We start from the raw sequence: 21,106 nt of genomic DNA on the forward strand, positions 1-21,106 counted from the left end.
ACTCCTGCTCCCTGAGCTGTCTCCCTGTGCATAAGCAGCCCTTCTTTCTCCCATGATTGTTCTCTCCAAGGAGTGTATCTACTTGCGGTAAATGTTCAACTCATACGCCTGTCTTTTGTTTTCCATTGTCTCTTAAATTAAACTGCAATCATCTTAATCTGAGAAAGACTTTTCTGCATACATTTATAATGATTTGATTCATCGGTCAGTTTTAAATATCTGTATCACAGTTTGATAATTATAGTTTCTGCCACTGTGAGTTATCATTTGTGGTCATTATTTCTATCAAGTCTACTTTTCCTGGGACAAATTTTACAGATCTACATTATTGCCAAGAAGATTTATTTGATTTTTCCATCAATTTTCAGTCAATAAGAAATTCCACCATGTGTAATTTAGCTATTGACAGTTTTTCTTTTCTTTTTTTTTCCCCCTGTTGATTATGTAGTGGTTATGAATCTTACTCCACAAATTTAGGAGAGTAAAAATTACATATTAGTTTATTCACTTTAACTCAGAACTTGCATTTGCATCCTGGTCATTGTTTCAGTTCTCTCTACCTCAGCGTTGTGGAAGGCATCTGAGATCTTATGCAGAGCAAAATGTTTAAGGAGGCCTCTCCTATCCCTAGTGAATACCAGTTCACTCCTGTCTATCACAATGCTGTTTCCCCTTCATAGGCAGAGAGCAGGTTATACACAGTTTCATAACTCAGACCTCTTCCTTATTCTGGGAATCTCCTCTTTTTCACTACCCTAAAAGTCATTGGCTTTCTTTCCTTCTTTCCACCCTCAACATAACTCATTCATGACCTTTCTGGAAAACAGCTTCCCAGACTATCTTGGGTGAGAAATAGACAAATTCTTTTCCCCCTTAGTTCATCCAGGTTAGGACTGGAATTTTTCAAGACAAATTTTTGAGGAAACAAAATGCTTAGGAAAAAAAAAAAACTGGGAATCTGGAAGGAATGGATTTGGCCTAAGAGCACAGATTTCTTACCCTTTTTTAAAACAGTTTTGATTTATAAAGGGGATCATCTACAATAGAGAGCTCTGGTGGCATAGTGCCTAAGGCATTTGACTGCTAACCAGAAGGCTGGCAGTTCAAACCCACCAGCCACTCCTCAGAAGGGAGGTTGGGCAATCTACTTCCATAGAGATACCACCTCAGAAACCCAAGGAGGGGTCACTATGAGTCAGAAACAACTTGAAGGCAGTGAGTTTGTTTGTTTGTTTTTTAATCTACAATATGTAAAGATTTTCTAAAAATGGAGAAGGTAAAGAAAACTATTCTTAAAACTACAATGTAATGGGTGTTGGGACAACTGGATCCCTATATGCAAAAGAATTAAGTAGAACCCATATCTTACACAGGGAGCTCTGGTAGCATAGTTTGTAAGGCATTTGACTGTTAACCAGAAGGCTGGTGGTTCAAACCCACTAGCCACTCCTCGGAAGGAAGGTTGGGCAATCCACTTCCGTAGTGATACCACCTCGGAAAACCTAGGAAGGGTTGCTATGAGCCGGATCTGACTCGACAGCAGTGAGTTTGGTTTTTGTTTGACAAGTACACAATATACAAAATTTAACTAAAATGCATCAATGACCTAATGTAAGAACAAAAGCCATAAAACTCTTAGAATGAAACACAGGAGTAGTGCTTTGGGGCCTAGTTGTTGCCAATGTATTCTTAGATATGACACCAAAAGCAAGAGCAACAAAAGGCAAAATAGATAATTTCACCAAAATGAGTAATTAAAAAAATACATTTTATTGAAATATAATTCATGTACAGTGAAATACACAAAAGTGACATGGGTTAATGCTTTTTTTTTTTTTTTGCAGTGTTCCCTCCCCTCTCCTCTCACCTCTGGTAACCAACAAAGAGAGTTTTCTTCAATACATAAACCTTTCCTTGACTTCTTACAATAACGGACTAATACAATATTTGTCCTTCTGTGATTGAATTATTTCACTCAGCATAATGTCCTCCAAGTTCATCCATGTTATGCAGTGTTTTGCAGATTCTACATTATTCTTTAGTGTTGCATAGTATTCCGTTGTGTGTATGTACCATAGTTTGCTTATCCATTCTTCTGTTAATGGGCACCTAGGTTGCCTCCATCTTTTTGATATTGTAAATACTGCTACGATGAACATGGGTGCCCATATATCTGTTTTTGTCCTGGCTCTCACTTCTTCAGCATATATACCTAGTAATGGAATTGCTGGATCAAATGGTATTTCTAATTACAGCTTTTTAAGGAATAGCCATACTGCTTTCCACAGTGGTTGTATCATTGACAGTTCCCCCCAGCAGGGTATGAGAGTTCCAATCTCTCCACATCCTTGCCAGCATTTGTTATTTTCTGTCTTGTTGAGCTCTGTCATTAGTGCTGGGGTGAGATGGTATCTCACTGCTGTTTTGATTTACATCAAAATGAGTCATTTTTGTTTATCAAAGGACTTTATCAACAGGTGATGAGACAACATATAGAATGGAAGAAAAATATTTGGGAGCCATCTAGCTGATAACGGTTTAATATCCAGAATATATAAAGAACTCCCACAACTCAAAACAAAAAGACAACCCAACTAAAAATTAGACCAATGACTTGAGAATAGCTATTTCACCAAAGAAGATCTATAAATGGCCAACACACACATGAAAAGATGCTCAAAGTCGTTGTTGTTGTTAGGTGTTGTCAAGTCGCCTGCGACTCATAGAGACCCTGTGTACAACAGAACAAAACACTGCCCAGTCCTTTGCCAGCCTCATGATGCCTGCTATACCTGAGCCCATCATTGCAATTGTCAATCCATTTCATTGAGGGCCTTCCCCACTTTTGTTGACCTTCCACTTTATCAAGTATGATTTCCTTCTCCAGAGAATGGTCCCTTCTGACAACATGACCAAAGTAGGTGAGATGAAGTCTGACCATTCTTGTTTCCAAGGAACACTCTGGCTGCACTTCTTCCAGGACAGATTTGTTAGTTCTTTCAGCAGTCCATGGTACTTTCAGCATTCTTTGCCAACACCACAACTCAAAAGCTTCAACTCTTCTTCAGTCTTCCTTATTCATTGTGCTACTCTCACATGCATAAGAGGCAATTGAAAATACCATGGCTTGGGTTAGGCATACCTTAGTCTTCAAGGAGATATCTTTGCTCTTCAACACTTGAAAGAGGTCTTTTGCTGCTGATTTACCCAATGAAATATGTTGTCTGATGTCTTGACTGCTGCTTCCACTGGTGTTGATTGTAGAACCAAGTAATATGAAGTCTTTGTCATTAGTCATTTAAAAAAAAAAAAAAACAACCCAAACCCACTGTCATTGAGTCAATTCTGACTCATAATGACTCCTATTGGGTTTCTAAGGCTGTAAATCTTTAAGGAACTAGTTTGCCTCATCTTTCTTCCATGGAGTAGCTGGTGGATTTGAACCACTGCTCTTCTGGTTAGCAGCCAAATGCCTTAACTACTACATCAACAGAGTTCCTTCATTAGCCATTAGAGAAATGCAAATCAAAATCACAACAAGGAACCATTTCATCCCCAATAGGATGGCTGTAAGGAGCCTGGTGATGCAGTGGTTAAGTACTTGGCTACTAACCAAAGGTCAGTGGCTTGAACCCAGTAGCCACTCCATGGGAGAAAGATGTGGCAGTCTGCTTCCATAAAGATTTACAGCCTTGGCAACCATATAGGGCAGTTCCACTCTGTGCTATGCAGTCACTATGAGTCAGAATTGACTAGACGGCAATGAGTTGGTTTGGGAGGATGGCTATGATGGAAATGGAAAATAACAAGTGTGACGATATGGAGAAGTTGGAATCTTCATCCATTGCTGGCAGGATTGTAAAATGGTGCAGCTGCTATGGAAAATAGTGTGGCAGTTCCTCAAAAAGTTAAATGCAGAATTACCATATGATCCAGCAACTCCATTCCTAGGTATATACCCAAAAGAATTGAAACCAGGAATGCAGTCAGGTATTTGTACACCAAAATACACTGTAGCATTATTCACAACAGCCAAAAGGTGGAAACAACCCAAGTGTCCATCATCGGATGAATGGATAAACAAAATGTAGTATTTCCATACAATGGAATATTACTCATGTTATTACCATATTACTCATAATATTACCATAAAGAGAAATGAAGTTCTGATACACCTATGGCATGGATAAGCCTTGAAAACATTATGCTGAGTGAAATAAGTCAGGCACAATAGCATAGATATTATATAATCCTATTTCTATGAAATATAGATGCATAGAGACCAAATGCAAATGTATAGAGACTAAAGTTTACTAGTGGTCACCAAGGGTGAGTAGGAGGGAGAAATGGAGAGTTACTGCTTAAGTGGTACTGAATTTCTATTAAGGGTAATGAAAAAAATTTGAAAATCAATAGTGATGATGGTTGTATAATATGGTGAATGTAATTAATGTGACTGAATCTATACATAAAAATAGTTGAAATGGAAAATAGTTTGTTATATATATTTTAAAATGATAAAAAAACAATGAGGTATCATTACATACTTTTCTGAACAGCTAAAATAAAATATTTATATAGTAATAATACCAAACGTTGGTGAGTATGCAGAGAAACTAGATTACACTGCTGGTAGGAATATAAAATGTTAGACCCATTCTATATAGTTTCTTATAAAACTAATATATGCACTTTCTTATAAATCTAAACATGCATTTACAAATATGACCGGAAATCACATTTTTAGAAATTTATCCCAGAGAAATAAAAGCTTATGTTCACACAAAAACCTGTATACTAATTGTACTGTCTTTAGAGGAGCAAGACCAGTAATATATACATACATACATATATGTGTGTGTGTATTAAAAGAGAGAGAGAGATAAAGATAGATAGATTTATTTCAAGGAAATGGTTTATGCAATTGTGGAGGCTGGCAAGTCCCAAATCTGTGGGTCAGGCGTCAGACTGGAGGCTTCTGACTTATGATGTCAGGAGGGGCTGACAAACCCAAAACTGGCAGGTCAGATGCGAGGCTGCTGGCTCCTGTCCCAAGAACCAGAGGTCAGAGAATGTCAGTTGGATGTACGATTGAGAGGGAGCAAGCTTTGCTAAAGCATCCATATACACTGGATGTAGGTTACACCCTCCAAGGAAATGCCTCTTTCAACTGATTGGCTGCTCATGTCAGATCACAAAATGGAGGATGATTACATAGTATCTGCCAAACCACTGAGAATCATGGCCTAGCCAAAGTGACATATAACCTTAACTATCACAGTCTACCCCTTGTCACCTTGGCACCTGTACATATCTCCTTAAACCACACATAATCTCTAAATAAAACAATTATAAAATCATACTTATGCCAACATGATACACTAACATATGTACAACTCAAAATGCACTAGCCCTGTTTACATCTTATATTTTATAAGTAATGGGATAAGGGATGGAAGAAAAAATATATATATACACACATACACATGAACACATATACTAGAACAAGGAGGAAATACTTGTAACAATTACAAGTCCTCATTTCTGCACCTGGTCACATGGTTGTAACTGGTATTCAGAGTTACATTCTTCCACCACAAGGAGTTCTGGTGGCATAGTGGGTTACAGCATTTGGCTGTTAACCAAAAGCTTGGCACTTTGAACCCACCAGTTGCTCTGTGGGAGAAAGATGAGGCAGTCTGCTTCCATAAAGATTTACAGCCTTGGAAACCCTAGGGGTCCAGTTCTACTCTGTCTTAAAGCATTATAATTTGGAATCAACTCCACGGCGTGGGTTTTTTGGTTTTCTTCTACCACCCATTCCCTTTGTTCTCATTAAGTACCTCAGCTGGTTAGGGTTCTTTGCCTGGTGGTGCCTTCATTCCTAAAGGGTGTGGACTATTAGTGGTCATGTTGGAATTGGGTTGCTATAGCATCCCATTAATTTTAATCACAGGACATGGTAGTGTTAAGAGATGTCCTAAGGATCTCCTGTATTCCAGACATAGTGTATTTTTTTTTTTTCTGCATACAATTCACCCACGTAAATAACACACACATGCATAAAATGTGTGTAGCACACATAGGAAACTAACTCATAAGGAGGTTGCATGTTTGCAAAAAAAAAAAAAAAAGCTGTATAACATGCACATTAAAACAAACAAACAAACAAACAAACAAACACTCACAGCTGTTGAGTCAGATTTTGACTCACAGCGAACTCTCCTTGGGTTTCTGGGGTGGTATCTCTATGGAAGTAGATTGCCCAGTCTTCCTTCCAAGGAGTGACTGGTGGCTTTGAACTGCCAGTCTTCTGGTTGGCAGTCAAATAAAATATGGCACACTTCTTAACCTCCATTGTGGATTATCAATCTGATTTTTCCTTGGTAATCGGGATCAACCACACCAGCCAATATGGTAACTCCTTTCTTTGCCTGTTGATCCAGAGGCATGAGGAGTCTAAAATGGCTCAGCAGCATTCTTAACTTTCAGTTCAATGGAATCAGTGTTGTATCTCCAGGTGGGAGCATTCCTCCCCTTGGAACTAAGACCTCTAGACCTACAGAGCATAGTGTCATGTGGACAGAAAGCAGAAGTTCTGTGAGTAGGTCACTAGGAGTAATAGTGAGTGGTGCTATTCCCATTTCTACTCTTCAATTCCTGGACCCATGGATCTTGGCTAAAGGAGAAATTGCACCATATATTGGATGCTGGTTTAGAGCATATAGTGCCCCCTGGAGAAGATTGCCCCAACCCTGCAAAGTATTGTCAACTAGCTGGCACCATAATTATGTTTTTATAAGGCCATTCCATCATTCTATCAAATCAGCTGCTTCAGGATGATGGGGAACATGGTAAGACCAGTAAGTTCCATGAGCTTGGGCCCATGGTGTACTTCACCTGCTGTGAAGTGAGTCCCTTGATCCAAGGCAATGCTTTGTGAGATATCATGATGGTGGATAAGGTATTCTGTAAATCCATGGATGGTAGTTTTAGCAGAAGTCTTGTGTGCAGGGAAGGGAAATCTGTACCTAGTTGTTATTGTTGTTGTTATGTGCTGTTGAATTGGACCTGACTCCTAGCAACCCCTCCTTGGGTTTCTGAGGCAGTATCACTACGGAAGTAGATTGCCCAACCTTCCTTCCAAGGAGTGGCTAGTGGGTTTGAACCACCAGCCTTCTGGTTAGCAGTCAAGTGCCTTAGCCACTATGCTACCAGAGCTCCCTCTGTACCTAGAGTAAGTGTTTATTCCAATAAGAACTAAATACTGCCCTTTCCATGATGGAAGCAGTCAACTTGTTGGCTGATCATGAGGATCAGGATGACATATCGAGGACTCAGTATTGGTCTCTGCTGCTACCAGATTGGACACCCAGTAGTGGCTGTGACCAAGTTGGCTTCGATGAGTGGAAGTCCATGTTGCTAAGCCCATACATAAACTCCATTCCCACCACCATGGCCACTTTGTTCATGAGCTCATTGGGCAATGATGGGAGTTACTGGGGAAAGAGGATGACTGGTTTCCATAGAGTGCATCACCCTATCCACTTGATTGTTAAAATCCTCCTCTGCTGAGGTCACCTTTTGGTGAGCATTCACATGAGACACAATATCTTCACTTCTTTGGTCCATTCAGAAAGATCTATCCATGTATGTTTTCCCCATACCTCTTTGTCACCAATTTTCCAATCATGTTCCTTTGAAGTCCCTGACCATCCAAACAATTGGCCACAGTCCATGAATGTATGCAGTCACACATTGGCCATTTATTCTTCCAACAAAGTGAACACCCAGGTGCACTACTTGCAGTTCTGCCCATTGGAGGATTTCCCTTCACCACTATACTTCAGGGAGGTGCCAGAAAGGGGCTGCAGTGCTGCCACTATCCACTTTTGTGTGGTGCTTGCATATTGTACAGAATCATCACAAGTTTTCTTTAGTCAACTGACCATATTTATATTGCCACCTCACACCATGGATTAGCAGGGCCCTCTTTACTACTGGAGGCAGAATCATCAGTATCTTTAAGACTAGCCATACTTGAGAACGAATTCTGAAAACTCATCCTTATGATTTTGTTCCTCTAGGACCACTCTCAGTACCAAATGTTAGGCTGGGTTCTCTACAGGAGCAAAACCAGTGAAGTGTATGTATAAAAATACATATATAGAGAGATTGTGGTGATGAGACTGGTCATCAGCTCCATGGTGGAATCTACTGTGAGCAGCTGAGTAGCTGCCTTAGGGATATGGCCTGCTTCCTGTATATAAGGAGAAGCCTTGAGGATAGTCTCTAGCTTATGGCATGCTTGAACCCTACATGTAGCCATGTCAATGTTCAGCAGCCTGCCATGCTCTGCCAACCTTGGGACTTTCAATGGACTTGAATTAATGGCCTGCCATATGTTTTTGTAACATCAGGACTGTGCCTTTTTACTTGTCAACCTTGGTCTTGTCAGTCTCAACAACCAGCAGCTGTCTGAGTGACGAAAAGCCTCTAGCTTCAGTGGGCTGGGAGCAGGAGGCAGAGCTGAAGCCCAAGGTGGAAGGGCTTTCACCCAGCCCCTAGAGCTTGGCACTTTGAACTCAGACATAAAGCCTCCAAACTATAAGATAATAAACTCCTGTTTGTTAAAGCTAGCCCATTTGTGGTATATTCCTGTCAGAGCAGCACTAGGTAACCGAAGCAGAGATTTATTTTAAGGAATTGGCAGTTCTGAAGCCTGGCAAGTCCCAAATCCGTTTGTTTGGTGTTAGGCTGGAAGCTTCTTCTGGCTCACATGGTTGCAAGGGCTGATAAACTCAAAATTAGCAGGTCAGAGGGGAGGCTGCTAGCTCATGTCCCAAGAATCAAAGGTCAAAGGGTAACAAGTTGGATGCACGATCTAGAGAGAACAAGCTTTGCCAGAACATCCATATACAAGTATTTCTTGCTAAACATCCATTTGGGCAACATCAGACTGCATATATGTTTTTGGTCTCATAAGTTTTTTTTTTTTTTTTTTTTTAAAGGGAAGGCAGCTCTCCTTTTGTTTATTATTTATCCTAAATGGTTTTAAGAACTCTAAACATCCAGAGTGAATGAACAGCAGGACTCCAGGGTGCACCCTATTCCCTACAGCACTTCTTCCTCTTCTTCTCCTTCTGGCTTCATTCACTTGCCCAATAGACATGCAGCCTTTCATTACTGGCACAGGGCAGCATCTGCTGTGGTTCTTCTACTTGTGCTTTGGACACTGGCAGCACTGGTGGTGTGTGCAGGTCCCTGGGCACTTTCTGGCTCCTGGCTCTGGGCAGCAGTGGCTGAACATGATCAGGAAGTGGCTGCACCACCAAGGCACCTACAACCTGCTCCCCATTCGGTCCCTGAGGCCACATGTCTATGCCCACCCCCAGGCCTTGTGCCTAAAACCTGTGGAAAGTCCCGATCCAGCTGCTGGTACATCCCCTGCTCAACTCAGCCTCACACCAGGCAAGTCTGGCTTCCTGTATCCAGTAGATACAGCTCTTGGGCTTTGTCCAGCAGGTTCCCATAGATTTTAATATAATAAGCTTTATGAAGACTTAACTACGGATTGTATGAGGAGTGCCTGCATACAATATGGTGTTTGTACTACATCTCAATAGTATAAAGTCCTATCTCACAGAATACACTGTGGACATTAAGTGATGCATACCTGTATATTGGATGAAGGCCACACCCCCAAGAAAAATCCCCTTTCAACTGACTGGCTGATCACATCAGATCACAAAATGGAGGATGACTACATACTATCTACCAATCCACTGAGAATCATGGCCTGGCCAAGTTGACACATAACAATAACCATCACACTAATGTTCATACCTGCTTTATTTTACTCATAATAGCAAAAAATTAGAAATAATCCACATGTCATTTATGGTTTTTTCACTGACCCAGTGAGGCAGGGGCAGCGGGGGGGGGGTGAGCCCCAAGGGGTTCTTGCTTCTGGCACCAAGTGCCCGGCCATGTTTTGGCCAGGCATGACTTGCTCCTGGGACAGTGCCAGGTAGGGAGTTTGACTGGGGTGGTACACCTGTCAAATGATAATGCAGGTGTCCTAAGGTAAGTTCAGGGAGGACAGAAACCTCCATGGAGCAGAAGGGTAAAAGCTCACTTGATCTTGATTTTCAGTAAGAATACAGACCATGAGAGTGGGGCCTCACGATCCTTCTGACCTTTTGGGTTGAATAGTTAAACAAATTCTAGTACATTCATATGATAGGATTCTACTCAATGAGCAAAAGGAACAAACTATTGATACATGTCACAACTTAGATGGAAATCAAAGGCATTACACCATCAGAATTCCCGCTTTATGCTTAGTGGAAAAATAATCAACCTTAAAAGGTTACATTTTTGAAATGATAAAATTAGACAGGTGGAGAACTAATGAGTGGTTTTCAGGGGATAAGGAGTAGGAAATGTTTGAGTATAAAGGGAAGTGAGAAAATAAATCACAAGGGAGTTCCTATGAGGTGGTGGAACAGTTTTGTATCTTAAATGTGGTGTTGTTGCATAAAATAAGCATCAGAAGAATTAATGTCTTTGAATTATATGTTGGCAAAGAATACTGAATATAGCATGGACTGCCAGAAGAATGAACAAATCTGTCTTGGAAGAAGTACAACCAGAACGCTCCTTAGAAGTAAGGGTGGCAAGATTTCATCTCTTGTACTTGGTCATGTTATTAAGAGGGACCAGTCACTGGAAAGGAGCATCATGCTTGGTATAGTAGAGGGTCAGTGAAAAAGAGTAAGACCCTCAGCAAGATGGACTGATATAGTGGCTACAACAATGGGCTCAAACATAGCAAGGACTGTAAGGATGGCACAGGACTGGGCAATGTTTCATTCTGTTGTACATGGGGTTATTATGAGTTGGAACTGACTTGATAGCACCTAACAACAACAATAGCAACACAGCCATCACATATATATACAAATGAATGCATATAAAAAATGGTGAAAATTGAACAAGGTCTGTAATTAGTTAACAATTTTGTACTACTATCAATTTCTTGGTTTGTTATTATATTGCAGTTGTATAAGATGTCACCACTGGGGGAAGCTGGATGAAGGGTAGACGGGACCCTATGTGCTATTTTTTCAACTTTCTGAGTCTATAATTATTCCACAGTTAAAAGTAAAAAAAGAAGAAAAAATAAACAATCTTTTAGAAAAACGGACAAGAAATACTCAGTTTATAAAGAAAGAAATGAAAATAATCCTTAAACTTATAAAATGATGTCTAACCTTAAAGAAATGCAAAATAACACTAATGAGAAACCATTTACCATTTCTCATCTATTAGGTTGGGAAAGATTGAAACGTTTGTCAACATATTCTCTTGGTGGCTGTAGGGAAATAGGTACTTCAATATATTGCTGGCAAGAATGCAAAATGGTAAGCTTATGGAAGGGAATTTAACAATATTTTAAAATTTTCAAATGCACTTACTACTTGACCCAGACAGCCACTTCTAGAAATCTGTTCCACTGATATTGTTGTTGTTACTTGCCATTGAGTCAATTCTGGTTCATGGCAGTCACATGTGTGCTGAAGTAGAACTATGCTCCCTTGGGTTTTCAAGGCTATAACCTTTCAAAAGCAGATTGCCAGGCCTGTTTTCCAAGGTGCCTCTGGGTGAGTTTGAAATAGGACCAAACGTGGGTCCCTGCCTGGTGCGCAGTCAGGCCAAAACACTTTACACACCAAGTGAGTAAGAGGAAAGAAAATTATTTTTTTGCAAAGCAGCAATGCAAGGAGGCAGGGGTCCGTACTCAGATCTGACTCCCTGAAACGCCATCAAATTACAGTTTTGTAGGTTTCAAAATAGAGGGTTATGCATATTCATAAAAATTTCAGGAATATGGGCATGAGATGGTTGACAATTGGATGAATTTTCCTTTGCCTCAGTTTAAAGGGACAGTAGCGTTTTGATCCAGTGTGCTTGCGTACTGGATGGTCACACTGGCTTCCTGTCATCAGCTGATCTGGGCTCAGGCAGAGGGGAGAGTGTTAGTTCCCAGTAACTTTGTTCCTCTCTGTCCCACTGTGCATGTCCACAGGCCAGAGTTAATTTTCAAGTTGTTTCCTAAGACACATTAACGCGTTTATCACCTGTGCCTAAGGAAATAGCAGGAAAGAATGCTTTTTGTTCCATTCAGTTCTTAAGGAACTGAGCTAGTATTTACTCATCTGTCTCCAACCCGGATCTTAAGTGGGGTGGGGAAATAGTTGAGGGTAATTACATTTACTTATTTATTCCCAACCAGGGTCCTATCTGTTCTAATTATCTGCCTTACCAGGGTGGGAGAAATAGTTGAGTTTTGACTTACTCAGTTTCAAGTTCAAACTTTTTGGTAGTTGAGTGCTTAACCACTCCTCCAACATACTGTAAAAATATGTAAAGACATATGCCTGAGGTTATTTATGTAGTATTGTTTATAATAACAAAAGACCAGGAAAACCCCAATATCCATTCATAGGGGACTGTTTGAATAAACGATGGTACATCTAAAGAGTAGAATACTATGCAACTGTGAAAAGGAGCTCTAGTGGCGTAGTGCCTAAGGCATTTGACTGGTAACCAGAAAGCTGGTGGTTCAAACCCACCAGCCATTCCTCGGAAGGAAGATCAGGCAATCTACTTCCATAGTGATACTGCATCGGAAACCCAAGGAGGGGTTCCTATGAGTCAGATCTGACTTGACAGTAGTGATTTTTTTTTTTTTTTTATTACATATATATACACACACACACATGTGAATGACCAGGCTTGCTGGTCTGATAGAGCCTGATGAAACCCTTGAGACTATGGCCCTAGCTGCCCTTCAGGTCTGGAACTGAACCCACTCCTGTGGCTTCCAACCAAACAAAAGGCAGGCATATGAGCTGAACATTTACATTAGGTAGATACACTCCTTGGAGAGATCAATCATGGGAGAATAGAAGGGTAGTGTATGCACAAGGAGACCGCTGGTGGGGGGACAGGAGTGTATGGGAGGGAAGGATACAGGGAAGAGGTAACTATGGGGAGGAAGTGGGAAGGGAGCTGTCACACAGGGGGAAACTGTAGTCAATGTCATGAGACAAAATGTGTATGAACTGTGGTATGGAAAATGAAATTGGTCTGTAAACTTTCACCCAACTCACAATAAAAGTTTTTTTAAAAAAAAAACCACCACAGTAATTTGACTGTACATCCCTAGAGAGATATACACAACAAACAAAATGGACTGCAGAAATTCTATCTATTCTCAGTAATCATATTATTAGTAATAATACTGGTATTATTAATCTGATATTCTTAATTCATTATACACATATATATTTATACACACACACATATACAGTGTTGTTGTTGTTGTTATGTGCCGTGGAGTCGGACCCAACTCACAGCCACCCCTCCTTGGGTTTCCGAGGCAGTATCACTACGGAAGTAGATCGCCCAACCTTCCTTCCGAACAGTGGCTGGTGGGTTTGAACTGCCCGCCTTCTGGTTAGCAGTCAAGTGCCTTAGGCACTATGTTACCAGAGCTCCTACATATACAGTAGGGCTAAACAAATTAGTAGTTATGTTAAAATTGTTAGGAACCAAGATTTCCAACATAAGAGGAAAAAATACATACATAAAAAAAAAATCTCATGAACCTAGAACTAAATTGAAAGTATCACTGTAAACTCATGATACTTTTTTATTTTTGTAGTCCAATGTATGGTATGCATTTAGAAATGATATTTTGAGGGGAGGTGATCATGAGTTTCACCAGTTTCCCTAAAGGGTCCACAGCACAAAGAAGGTTGAGAACCCGACTCATAGCGACCCCTCCTTGGGTTTCTGAGGCGGTATCACTATGGAAGTAGATTGCCTAACTTTCCTTCTGAGGAGTGGCTGGTGGGTTTTGAACTGCCAGCCTTCTCGTTGGCGGTCAAATGCTTTAGGCACTACACGACAAGAGCTCCCTAGCTCTTCACAGCATACATGTAAAACATCTATTATCTTGATTAATTCTTTAATCTGCCTGGGGAGGTCACTAACGTCTGCCATTTTACATACCAGGAAACAGGCACAGGGGTGGGGGGAAGTAACTTGATTGAGGACACTCAGCTAGGAAGTGGCTGAGGCATGACTTGAACCCATTCATTTAAGGCTCTTTCCTGGTACTGGTGCTGTTGTGCAGGAGCAGGAGCCATAATCAGTTTATGCAGATTCATTTGCAATTTACTTCTGCCCTTAATTTTATTTAATGTGCACTTGTTTGTCATTTTGATTATCTATATAGTCTATATACTTGTCATGCTCATTGATTGACTGACTGATTGATTCACTGAGCCACCATTTATTGAACCCTTATCCTGTTTGAAGCACCAAGCTGGGTGAACTCTGGGCTACAGAGATGAGCCAGATCACCTTGATCCTTGTCCTTGAGGGCAGTATATGTTGTTTGTTGTTGTTGTTATGTGCCATTGAGTTGGACCCAACTCGTAGCGACCCCTACTTGGGTTTCCGAGGCGGTATCACTATGGAAGTAGATTTCCCAACCTTCCTTCCAGGATGAGGGCAGTATATAGACAGTGAATACACAGTGTTTTAGCAGGGCTGTGGGAACCTAGCCTTGGCAACTAACCTAGCCAGTGGGTCCGGAGAGGCTTCTGGAAGTCTGAATTGGATCTTGTAGGATAGGTAGGATGAGATTTTATTCCTTTAACACTGGCTATTAGAATAAAAAATTAGGTGGGCATTTGATACCCATCTATTGAACAATGGTCTGTCTAGCACTCTACCAAGCTGGCATAACAGGTTTATAGAACAGCTTTTAGCACAAATGGCAGTTAACTTCCTTTTGCCCAGTGCTGGGCCATTTACAAAACATTTTCATGCTCCTTGCCTCATTTGCTATCACACAAAGCTCTTTGAGAAAGCTTTGCCTATATTCATGTGATTTTTCTTAATTGTTTTATATCCTAGCTACACTAAAGTTCTATTTAATTTTCCAACAAAATGACTGCAACAGTTTAAAAATTAGATAACTTTGGAACTTATAACCGTTCAAATTGTACTAACTGAGAATTAAACTGGGGCCTGGTTTTTAATTCTAACTTTGCCAATCCCTTCTTCTCTCTTAGTCTCAATTTTGTCTACTATAAAATGGGCACATGAACAAAGTTTAGGCTGAAGGATTTAATAAGAAAATGGATCTTAGACACCAGCATAGCACCTGGCTATTTAAGGATCAGTTCTCTTAATATTGTCTTTAGTGTACATTTTTCTTTGATTCTAAAGCAATTCTTTTTTTTTTTTTAATTAATTGTGATTTGGGTGAAAATTTACAGAGCAAATTCACTTTCCATACGGCAGTTCACATACACTTTACTTTGTCTCACGACATTGACCACAATTCACCACAATGCAACAGCTCCCCTCCCACCTCCTCTCATAATCACCTCTTCCCTGTGTCCATTCCTCCATGCCCTCCTGCCCCCTGAGCTGTCTCCTGGTGCATAAGCAGCTCTTCTTTCTCCCATGATTGTTCTCTCCAAGGAGTGTATCTACCTCAGGTAAATGTTCAACACCTATGCTTGTCTTTTGTTTGGCTGGAAGCCACAGGTATGGGTTCAATTCCAGACCTGAAGGACAGCTAGGGGCCATAGTCTCAGTGGTTCCACCAGGGTCTATCAGACCAGCAAACCTGGTCTCCCTTTTTTTCTAAAGCAACTCTTAAAAGTAATACTCCAGCACATACATGTATGCCAAGGCTCCCAAAGGGATGTTTTGAGAGAGCTTGAGCTCACAGCAAGTTTATTAATATGTTGTTATTGTTGTTATGTGCCGTCAAGTTGGACCGAGCTCATAGTGAACCCTCCTTGGGTTTCTGAGGCAGTATCATTACGGAAGTAGATTGCCCCATCTTCCTTCCAAGGAGTGGCTAGTGGGTTTGAACTGCCAGCCTTCTGGTTAGCAGTCAAGTGCCTTAGGCACTACGCTACCAGAGCGCCCATTCATTAATACAGCTGGAACAAAACCATGCCACAGTTTGAGTTAATGAGACAGTAATAGGCAAAACATAGTGTTTTTGACACTGTCATTTTGACTCTGAGTTTGTTTTGAAGGGCTGCAGAAAAAAATTAGAGCTAGTAGCAATAATCAACACAAAATAAAACCGACAATGGCTAAAACTACATGTGGTAAAATTTATTATGGATGGAAAAGCAAACTGAATAATCCTATCTTTGTTGGTAACATTGAAAATTGCAAAATTGACCCCTGGAAAAATTCCACACGCTAGAAATAATCAACACAAAATAAAACTGACAATGGCTAAATTGCTCTGAGAAAAAGGTGGACTTGGCGGAACAATGACCAGCAAATAAATTATATAATGGCTGAAGCAATAATCAGTAAAGTTCGATAAAGACAAAGGATAACTGTTTGATGAGTCAAATGTTTCTTGTAAAGTTCCTAGAGAAAGGATCTTGATGAAAATTCAGTATAGAAAAAAATCTCGAAAAGCTAGAAATTAGCTAACTGTGGTTTATAGAAAAATTATCAAGGAATTAGTTTAATGAATTAATTCCTAAATACTTTCTTAATGAAATTAATTAAGGCTGATAGAATTCTAAGTAAAAAGTTTACATGCCATAACTTGGCAGGGATTTGGAGAGAATTCTTAAATTAGGGTCTGGGTTATAAGTGATACTTTAGTTTTCAAAGCACTTTCATGTCCATTGCCTTATTGGATTCTTATAATAACCTTATTAAGTGTAAGGCAGGAATCATTCTTTCCATTTTACAGATGTGGACACTGAGCTTTAGAAAAATTAAGGAAACTTACTCTGGATCACTCAGCATGTTCAGGGCAAGGTTTGGCATAGGCTCTGATTCTAAGATTCCTAGTCCATGGTAGTATTTGTTGGGTATTATTGAGTAAATTCCAACTCAAAGCAACATAACGTGACGTGGTAGAATTGTAGGATTTTGTGGGCTGTAGTCTTTACAGAAGCAGATTGCCAGCTCTGTATTGCACAGAGCCACTGAATGGGTTCAAACCACCAGCCTTCCGGTCAGCAGTCAAGTACTCAACCATCTGCACCACCAGGGCTCCTCCTAGTCCATTAAGCTTCTTCATATCTATTCTCTTAACTCAGATAATGCTTTACTCCCTAGAAAGTCCAGAACCCTTCTAATTTTGACCACTAGCCTCCCACTTTCTGCCACTGGGAGAAGTGGGGAAAAGAAGTGAAGACAGGGTTTTAGAAAAGGGGACCACCAATGCAACACTTAGAGAAGGAAAGGGACTTGGCCATCACCTAATCTACATGTCATAGGTACTTTTCTATTCTCAGAAAAGGGAGTGATGTGGTGTGAAGCTGGAGAAATAACAGGCTGCAGTAGGATTGTGGACTGTTAGCCTCTAAGCTGGATATCCTGGACTTTCTCCTGCAGGCCTGCACTTTTCCAGTGGGCTGGATAGTGGAGCTTGAATGGCATTGTGTTCTTTGCAGAATATCAAAGAATGACATATACAATAATAATAATGAAAAAGAATACTGTAACTAAATATTGTGTTAAATTAGATCATCCGATATGGTATTCTAGGGGACATGGACATACACAGAGTTGCCAGATGAGGGAAAATTTTGAGAAAAGGCATTTAAAATTGAGAAAACACTCCCCAGTAACTTAATGTTCTTTTGTGAATTGGAAGTGGCCAACAATATTGGCTTTAATTATGAATTGTGTAGCTCACAGGAAAAAAATAAACAGGCATAGACCTAAAGCACTGTGGAAGGCAATGGCAAGACACATGAAGCTGTTAGGCAGCAAAGAGAGGCTGGTGGATTTGGACATTGTATTATGTGAGAATAGTCTTATAATTTTAAAAATAAGGTATGTGCTCCTTTTAAACAAATCAGATAATAAAGAAAGTAAGTTACTTGAAATCTGACATTCTTTCCTCCAAGAAAATCACTGACAATATTTTGAGAACCTCTTTCCTGAAATCTCTCTATGCTTGTAGAATATTGTTTCAAACTTCACACAAATTGGACAATTCTAAGCATGCTACTCTGTAATCATTTTTTTCCCCTGGAGGATAAATTGTGAAAGGCTTTTCATTTCAATAAATAGATCTATATCATCATTTTTAATGGCTGCACTGTATGTATATATCATAATGTATTTAGCCAGTTCCTTATTGATGGACATTTACGTTTCTGCCCCCTATAATTAACCACCTCATGTAACAACTTGTACGTTCATATTTTCTAAAATTGTCCGATTTTTTTTGTGATGAAAAGTACATAAAATTTACCATTTTATCCGTTTTTAAGTGTACAATTCAGCGGATCGATGATCTTTTTAAGGTAAATTTTTATCAGTAATGGAGCTGGGTCATGAAGTCTGCCCTTCTTACTTTTGTATTCAAATCGTCAAATCGTCAGATTTGCAGGGAGACTAGTGAGAAAGCTGCTGTATTAGTCCTGGTGTGAGATAGTGACAAAAGAGAGATGACGAGTGCAGTACAGACTCACAGATGATTTAGGCCATTTAGCTCTGTCCTCAGTGGGTTGGCATAGTACTGCCCTTTTTCTTCTTACACTTCCTTTTCTCAACATGGAGGAAGAACTGAGAACTGCATCTCCCAGCATGTCGCAGGGAACACACGCCTCAGGAACTGTAGTAGTACCGGAAAGCTGGCCTTAGCCCACAGAGAATATCACAGAGAATGCTGGGAAATGTAGTCCCTCTCTCGCTCGCTCGCTCTCTCGCGCGCGCACGTGTATGTGTTGTGGGGGCGGGGGCGGAGGGAGACGCTGCGAACTTCGCCACTTGGAGATGCGTCTGCGGGACGACCTGACTTTTCTCAGATGAATGTACAATAGCTGCGCACAGATGGTTGGCTTTATTCCATTGTCCCGAACCGGGAAAGGTGCTGCTCCTCGGAACTCGGCGCGCGGCAGGAGGCGCAAGCCGCCTGCGGGACTGAGTAGGGCACGCCGGGAGTTGTGGTCCTGGCGCACTGAGGCGGTGGGACGTGTCGCGGCGCCGCGCCGGCTCCTCCTTCCCCTCCCTTCTCAGATGTCCCCCGCCCCCTCCCTTCGCCTCCTCCCTCGCCCGCAGCCGAGTGTCCCCTCCCCCAACCCGTCGGTCTCCTCGGCGGCTACTGCAGAGGATTCAGAGCCGAGTAGCTGAAGAGAAGGAGGCTCCTAGTCCCTACGCGCCATCCGCCACCCTACGGACATCGGCGAGAGAGCGAGAGCGTCGCCGCTGCAGCCGCCAGAGAAGACAAGGGCATCGCCGCCTTAGCCACCGCCGTTTTCGCCTGCAGTCTCTCGCCGGTGAGGACCGCCCCCCCCAACCTGGTCCGCTTGTCCTGAGCTTGGGCCGGTGGTACTGGGGAAAATGAGAGTGGGGGCTGCGGAGCCCTTGGTGGGGGGGCGGCTAAGGTCGCGATGGAACGGCGGGCTAGCGGGGGAGACTTGTCCAGGCGCGGGCTGGGGGTGGGGTGAGGGTAGACCCAAGCAGGTTAGGGGGGCGACAAGGGAGGGGGGCTCTTAATGGGGGGATGACCAGTACTGGGACAGTAGCGTGGAGTGGGGGGTCGAAGTGAAATCTGGGATGGTGTTGGGGCGGGATGGCAGGTTAAGACTGGAGTGGGTTGGCTTTTAATGGGGGAGGGGACTAAATTAGGGTGGTAGATTCGGGGTTGGCCTGGAGCAGTTGACAGCTTTGGATGTGATTTGTGTAGGAGATAGGGGGATGCTTTCATGAAGAGTGGGATGTACAGGGTTGGGATAGGACTCTGGGGAGGGTTGCTAATTCAGGAGGGTGGAATTTGAGGTGGACCAACAGGGCAGGCTGATGGAGGTAATAGAAGCTGGGAGTGAGGGGCTTGGTTTGGGTTGGGACCTGAGCCTTAAGTGGGTGTTTATCATCTGGGGTATGTGGAATTTATGGAACCTTATGGAATAGTAGGGGGTGGGACAGAGCAAAGGGGGTGGAATTTAGGGTTTTCCTGGGATGGGCTGATGGAGGTTGGAATGGGGGTGGGACTTTGAATGAGGGGGATATGATGGTGAGCTGGCAGGAAGGAGTTAGGCCCAAAATGGGCTGACGGGGATTGAATTTGGGAGTGGGGAGCACAGTGGAATGAGATTTAGGGTGATTTTAGAACCACTGAAAGAGGGATGATGGCTTGGGTGCAGGGTGGCGACAGAGGGCACAGAAGAAGCTACTGGGCTAGATTCTTTGAAAGAATAGTGGTAGGTGGTGAGCAGGGTTGGGGGATGGCATGTTAAAAAAATGTTCCTTGGCCAGGGTGTCCAGAGGGAGTTTTGGGAGAAAGAATGGCTGGGAGAAGCTGGTAAGACTGGATAGGTGGTTAATGATAGTGATGTGGCAGAGGGGGAATTTAAGGAGTGGGAGACCTGGATGGAGCAGAGAGGATGGAGGGGGCAGTTAGCAGTGCTGGAAGCAGGTGGGTTAAATGATTCTGGGGAGGAGGGATTGGGATGACTTCCAAGAGGTACCAGAGGGTTAGGGATTGGAACACTTAAATGGACAGTTCTGGTGGCTGTGATTGGGAGAGGAACAGTAATCAGAGGGTTGCTAGATAGGACTTTGCAGGGGCATAAAAGCTGTTAAGGACTATCCTAAAGGATGTCTTCAATTGTTAGCTTAAAGTTTTTATTTGTATGTTTGTTTCATTTATATTGGTATAATATTTAGAAGTGAAGTCAACACAGAGAGTAAAGTTAGTAAATATTTTAGTTAGGGTAGAATTAGGGAAGGTAAGGTGTCTTCTTTCTGTTATTAATATATCATAAAAAGAGAGTTGGGGAGGGAAATCTACTCCCAAACTAAAGATGGGAGAAGATGAAAATGGAATATGATAGATATCTTTCTGTATGATGTCTCTGCCTTAGCCTTTCCCTGGTGCATTTAACAACTAGTCCTGGAATTTGGAATTTAAATAGATGAGATTGAATTTGTTTAGGGAGCATTCCTTGCTTGAGGACTGGTGAACAAGACTGAAAAATGAGTCTGGATTTATTTCCTAGTCAGGCAATGTGCATGTGAG

This window comes from Orycteropus afer, unplaced genomic scaffold (genome assembly GCF_000298275.1).
Source record: "Orycteropus afer afer isolate SDZICR_OR568_19922 unplaced genomic scaffold, OryAfe1.0 scaffold00074, whole genome shotgun sequence".
NCBI classification, from domain to species: Eukaryota; Metazoa; Chordata; class Mammalia; order Tubulidentata; family Orycteropodidae; genus Orycteropus; species Orycteropus afer.